Source organism: Hakea prostrata, chromosome 9 (genome assembly GCF_041222555.1).
Source record: "Hakea prostrata isolate BN-2017 chromosome 9, UWA_Hpros_2, whole genome shotgun sequence".
Lineage (NCBI taxonomy): Eukaryota > Viridiplantae > Streptophyta > Magnoliopsida > Proteales > Proteaceae > Hakea > Hakea prostrata.
Genome location: NC_142608.1, coordinates 19,663,168 through 19,670,545, shown reverse-complemented (window position 1 = coordinate 19,670,545; position 7,378 = coordinate 19,663,168).

The window sequence follows — 7,378 nt, the reverse complement described above, 5'->3', positions numbered from 1 at the left end:
TCAATCGACCGCCATAAGCTACCGGTCCTATTTCTGTTGGCCAAATTTGCTGGATTTTGACCCTGCTTTGGATATTGTTTGCTTATGTTTACATGAAATGAGGCATGTTTTGGTGCGAAGAAATGCTTTCTTGGGCTTAAAAATGTGGTGTCTGTCAAAAATTAAAAATTCACAAGATGGTGCAGTTAAGGAATTGGAGTGTGAATGATGGCCAAAATGATGATAGAAACAATGTGAATGGCCAGCCTAATGTTGACAATATTGCTGGTAATGTGATTGCTAGAAATTTGGGAACTGGAGAACCTCAAGCTAGTGGAAACCTCAACCCACCATATCCCCCTACTGTATTTACAATACAAGATGTGATGAATATTTTAGGAAATGTGATGCATCAAAAGCAAACTTAGTTCAATAATATGATGCAAGGTTTTATGACTATGCAGCAAGCCGAGCAAGCAGCTCATAACCCTTATGGAGTTGGTACTACAGTAGTAGGTGCCATTGCTGATGGATTTGCTCCTGGACCTCATGCAAAGTTAATGGAGCATTTTTTAAAACTCCAAGTCCCTGCTTTTACTGGACTAACAAAGGATGTGTTGCTACCGAATAACTGGTTAAGAGAGATGGAGAAAGCTTTCTGAAATCTCCGTTGTAATGAAGCTCAAAAAATTCTTTGTGTCGAATAGAAACAGTAGCATGAGGTAGAAGCTTGGTGGAATACCACCCGGCTAGTTTTGAAAGCTTTGCATCAGAATATTACTTGGAACATATTCAAGGAAGCTTTTTGCAAGAATTATGTTTCGGAGTCTGTGAAGGATGCTAAGGAGTTTGAGTTTGTGGCTCTTTTTCAGGGATCTAGTTTAGTTTTGGAATATCAGTAGAAGTTTGAGGAAACTTTTCTTCTTTGCCCCTGAAACTACAAGGATTGATCGAGAGAAGGCAAATAAATTCTTCAAAAGGCTAAGACCATCAATCAAGACTTACCTTGCCATTCACCCGGTGGAAAGCTATGCTCAGATGGTTAAGAATGCCAAGAAGGTTGAAGAAAATGAAAGAGAGAACTACCAGCTGTAGAAATCAGTGGCGAACAAGAATAATCTGGTGGACCGTAACAAAAGATTTTCTAAGCATGCTCCATACCCTACACCTACATATCAGCCTAGAGGTGCTAGCACTGGATTTAGCTCTGGATCGAGTTATCGATTAAACAGTGGACCACTACGTCCATTTGTGGAAAGTCATGTTATTGGACCTGTGTATGCTAACTCTTGTTGTCTCATACCCCCAGCCAGTACCCTAACCGCGATTCCCGGAGGTGTGATCCACAAGTCCCATGGTCAAGTCTAGGGAAACCATATACCTGCATTACACAATAACACAATCACGAGCAAGGAATAATCAATGGTTACCTTTATTAAGAAATCAATCAAAGAAACAATCTTGAAATATAATCAGAGTATAATCAGAATGTAATCAAAGTGTGGAATAAAATGATACCAATCAAAAGATCAACTGCAGAGTATAGTGGAAATAACTCTATAAAATCAGAATGCGGAAGAGTAGATCAAAACTCTAAAGTAGATCTAAAACTATTACATATGGAATAAAAGTCTAGAAGAATAAAGTCTAAGATTATTCCTAAATCTTCCATGCGCTCTTCTTCTTCTTCAATCTTCATCATCTTCGCCTTGGGTTTATGCTCCTGCAACTTCAGATCAGCATCCAACTCAAGATCCCAACGGCAAACGAGATGATGTCTGCTATTGTCAATAGGAGCCATTAGGGTGGTCCACACCAGTGTACTGGTCATACCACTGGTCACTATCTTCTCCCATGACGACCGTAGCTATAACATATAAGGAAGGGTCCTCCATAATGGCGCATGGAATCTCTTCCATACCTGCAAGGTCATCTGAAAACATATCCCCCGAAGGGTGAGCTCAAAAGAACTCAACAAGTAGTTCAATCACAATAAACAACTACAAACAGTTCAAAGTAAACATGATGCAATGATATGAAACAATGTATGCCAGTATGGTTCTAACTCTAAGTATGCTAGTCTCTATTGGAAAAAACGCATTAAGATCAAACACCATACTCCTCTGGGTAGGTCTCAAATCACTCTCCCTTATGGCTCTGATGCACGTCTTTTGGGTTCTCCGCTGGTAATTGGGTTTTGCATCATTCTTGTACATTCCATGGCTGGGGTTTAGGCAACACTAGGGATGTTAACGGTGCGGTTTGGACCGGTTTCAGGTTGGGCTTAACGGTTTCGGGCTCAAATAGACTCAGCCCAAACACAACCCATTAGCAAAATAATGGTTTTGGGCTGGTTTTTGTTTGGTGAGGTTTGGGTTCGGGCTAACTAATGGCTTAGGCTAACAGTCTATACTTGGGTTGACTAACGGTTTGGGCTAACAATTTATGATATGCAAGAAAAAGAACAAAAAGAAATAGTTTAGCATCTTGCAACAAGAGCCAACATTCTATGGAAAGCAAAATTGTTATTGATCAATTCCCATTAAAAAATGAAAAGTCATTGAACATTACTTAATTTAACTTGATATGCAAAGACATACCTCTGGATTGGATAAATATTTACTTAATTTAAACAAACTTGGTACATTCAATTGGGCATTCATACTTAATCCTTCTAATTGTCCTTTACAAGTAGTAGAAGACTATTTGATCTTTGAATTCATACTCGATTTTTTTGATAGTCTATACCAACTACCTAATGCTAATATGATGATTCAAACAATATTTAATGTAAAACTATAAAATGGGTTGTAAAATGGTTTATAACGGGTTGAGGTTTAGGTTCGGGTTGGTGCGGGCTCTGCCACCCTCAGCCCAAACATAGCCCATTAAGGTTTGGTCCGGGCCGGTTCGGGCTATAACGGTCTGGTGCCGTTCGGTTTTAATGGTTCGGGCTGCAATTTGACACCCCTAGGCAATACTATCGCTCACCACCATTGGTTTAAGTATTGGTGCATGTCAGGGTTAATACCTAGCCCAATGCAAATCATCTACTAAGTCACATCTACGCGGATTCGGATACCTCCCTTCCATGCACTAGACATTTTGTTCCGGTATGATAACCTCCCTTCCGTGCCTATGCAGTCCGTTCCGGTATCTCCCTCGCTAGAGTCACTGTCTCCCTCTCGGATATGTAAACTCTCAACCCTATTGGTCATCCACATATAATAAAGGGGAAGCTCTCATGTCCTCTTAAGGGTTGGTTACCAATCTTGAGCGCCCATGAGCCCAGGATTATAATGTGCAACCCTACCAATGAATAACCCCAACAATATGATTTACGTCCTCTCATGGCTCTAATGCACGTCTTTTGAGAAATCATCATTATTGCCATGGGTCACTTGGTCTCAATTCCCCTTCTGATAGGGTCAAATATGACAGGGTTTTCCTAGCCAAATTCATCTAGACCCATCCTAGGGATGTCAACCAGTAATCAAGGAAAGCGCCAAGGGGCATCACAGGAGAGCATCCCATACCACCTCCACTGATGTCCAAAGACAGAAATGCCAAAAGGGCATTCTCCATTCCCCAATCACAACTTAGGCAATCACATCACATCATGATTCCATAAATATTACAATATAGTCCAACTCACAATCACATCATTCATATTCGATACAAGTATGGAAATCATATCATGAATAGCCTATTGCAATTATAGAAGTATGACAATATAGAAAAAGTATAACTACAGTAGCTAACATATGCATATAAGTCCTGTTAGAAAATGCCATGTTAGCATTGCCACATCAGCCTCCATTAGTTTTGATGATAACAAACACAATTTACTAATGTCTACATTAAGCTGTGTTTTGTCCAGCTCATTACTAAAGAGGATCAATTCCATCTCATTGGACCAAACTCACCGGATACTCAAGCCCAAGTCAAGTCAAGCAACCCTGGACAAAGAACTAAAGTCAAGATGAGTATCAGGTTCAATGCACAAGAAGATGCGAAGATCAAGTCAAGAATCAAGACTTAGATGAATTTAGGACTTATGACACTCTCACATACACACATATGTAACTACATTAATAATATGCATTTCATGTCACTAGACTGACCTAGGACATAGTAGGTAGGTGTATGAGGCTTAGGTTTGAACAAAACGACCAAAATCCCAAGCCAAGTCCAAATCCCAAACTAAGTTAGGCTACTGTGCACTAGACAATCGTCCATCTGGTCCTGACTCAAGCCCAACGGCTATATTTTAACGGCTATTTCTTGAGAAGGAGCTTCGTCTGGTCAGACGGACATCCGTCTGGAGTACAATTTCACTTAAATTTTATATCCGTTGGGAGGTTGGGCTAAGCAATTGGAGGACTTCTTTATAAGCCCAACCACTCCCATTTAAGGGGTTCTACCTTGTCAACTGAGCTATTACTCCTTCACAAGTCTTTAAACAATTACTTGAGTGATCTAGCATTGATTAATAGTCTTCCAACTCCATCCAACTTTGAAGAACATTCCAAAGTTGTCAAGCAAGCTCATTGGAGTCAAGCTTGGAGTTATTGAAGGTCATTAGGATTTTTTGTTGGTGCATTGCATTTCTTGAAGCATTCATTCATTGCATCACATTCACACAAGGGGTAAAGTGTCACTCCCCTTGTTAGGTAATATCCATTACTTCTTAAACTTGTATTGATTGTTCAATTCTAGTCTAGGTTGATTAGAATTAGTAGAGAGTGCTCTTGCCTTAGTTAGAACAAAGATTGTAAAGGGTGCTCTTGCCCTACTTAGTAAACAAAGATTATAAAGGGTACTCTTGCCCTGTAACAAAGATTGTAAGGGTTTGATTTCTACCCACCGTATTGAAAAAGAATCACTAGTGAAATACTCTCTTGAGGCCAAGAGAGGAGTGACGTAGACTTGTAAAGTCGAACCACTATAAACTCTTGTGTTGTGATTGTTTGATATTGTCTAATTTCATTTAAATCTTCAATTGATATTGAAATTGCAATTATACAGAGAAATTGGGACAATCCACTAGATACAACCTAATCACCCCAATACCATACCATCATTCAAAGAAATAAACTTGATGAGAATGGTCAAGTTGTTAGAAACATGGCAAGGTTGGTTGTTCAAGGGTATAATTAACAAGAGGGAATTGACTTTGATGAGACCTATGCATCCGTAGCTCGACTAGAATCCATAAGAATGCTATTGGCATTTGCATACCATAAAAACTTCAAATTATATCAAATGGATGTAAAGAGTGCATTCTTAAACGGATTCATAATAGAGGAAGTGTATGTTCCACAACCTCCGGGCTTTGAAGACCCTACCTACCCCAACCATGTTTTCAAACTTAAAAATGCTCTTTATGGACTTAAATAAGCTCCATAAGCTTGGTATGAAAGATTAAGCAAATCTTCAGTCCAAAAGGGATTCTTTATGGGTAAGGTAGATACCACATTATTTGTAAAATACAAGAAAAAAATATTATTATTGTACAAATATATGTGGATGATATCATTTTGGTGCTACAAATGAATCCCTATATCATGAGTTTAGTACTTGTATGAGAAATAAGTTTGAAATGAGTATGATGGGTGAATTAAATTTCTTTCTTGGTTTACAAATTAAACAAAATGAAAATGGTCTCTTCATTAGTCAAACCAAGCATATCAAAGAACTCATAAAGAAATTTGATGTAACGTCTCAAAAGGCTAGTGGAACACCCATGAGCAAATCTTTGAAATTATCAAAAGATGAGGATGGGAAGCCTTTTGATGCCATTAAGTATAAAGTATGATCGGAAGCCTTCTATACTTAACGGCTAGTAGACCGGACATCATGTTTAGTGTTTGTGCTTGTGTAAGATATCAAGCCAATCCTAAACAATCTCATGCTTGTGTCGTTAAGAGAATATTCAAATATTTGAAAAGCACATCAAACTTAGGTTTATGGTACCCCAAGGGTCAAGAATTTGACTTATTGAGTTTTTTGGATGCCAACTTTGCTGGTTGTCATGTTGATCGGAAGAGCACAAGTGGCACGTGCCACTTGCTTGGACCATGCCTAGTGTCATGGTTTAGCAAGAAACAAAATTGTGTTGCTCTTTCGACAACCGAGGTGAAATACATTGCAGCCGGTAAGTGTTGTGCTCAAATAATTTGGATGAAACAAAACTTGCTAGACTGTAAGGTTCATCTTGCCCTATCAAGTGCAACAACACCAGTGTCATCAACCTCAATAAGAACCTTGTGCTTCACTCAAGAGCCAAGCACATTGACATTAGACATCATTTCCTTAGGGATTTCATTCAAAAGAATGAAGTTGTCGTTGAATTCATTAATACAATCATCAATTAGCAGACATATTTACCAAACCCCTAAGTGAAGACCGTTTTGTTGAACTCAGAAGAGAATTGGGGCTCATTGATCTCTTAGAAAGTTTAGCAACTAGATGGTCGTCCGTCTGGTCACAGTGTGCCAGACGGATTTTCCATCTAGCAGATGACAGTCCGTCTGGTTCACTAAAACACGCGCATGTTTTAAAAATTTTAAAAATTGTTTTTTCTTTTCACTCTCTCTCCCACTTCTCACTCTTTACATTACAAAATCCCTAATTACACTCCTCACTTCTCTCCATATCTCTCCATCTCCATCTCTCCCCTGCGTGCGTGTGATCTCAAATGAAGAGCCTCCTTCATGAGAAACTGGGTGGAAGTCTTCATCTCCAAGCCCTCTTCTTCCTCAAACAGATCGTTGTTCAACAGTAAGTTTCTTCTCCTTTCTTTGTGGTATCTTGCCCACAAACCTAGCTGAGTTATACGATTCTTCCTGTACCCTGTTTTTTTTCCAAACCTTAATAGGTTAGAGCAATACTCCGTGATCCTTGTTAAAACCATATTCTCTGGAATATCTTTTGGTTGAAACGAGTTTCTTGTTGAGTAAGAATAGTAAATCATCTCCAAAGTTCTGGAGATTATATGTCCGAAACCCTGACTTCTCAAAATAGCATTGTCTTGCTTCAATGTTGATTTTTCATATGGCAGTGAAAATTGTTTTATTTGGATAACATTGATTTTGTGAACTGATATACTCTTCAAATCATAGTTCTTGAAAAATTTCCTCTGTTTTTACCTAAATCCTAAAGTAGAAATTTCCTCTGAATTGTTGTACTCTTCTGTTTGTTTTTTGTTTCTTCAAAAATTTCTGAAGATCACATAATTAGGGAAGAAGTCCTAATCTCCTCTAAGAATTCTGATGAGGTTGATCATTTTTTGATCTTGTGAGTTGTTGTTCCGGGGGTTTCTTTTTAAAAAAAAAAACCATTATCCTCTAAATTTATGGATGCAAAACCCTGGATTAGCATCCCACTTAATGGGAGT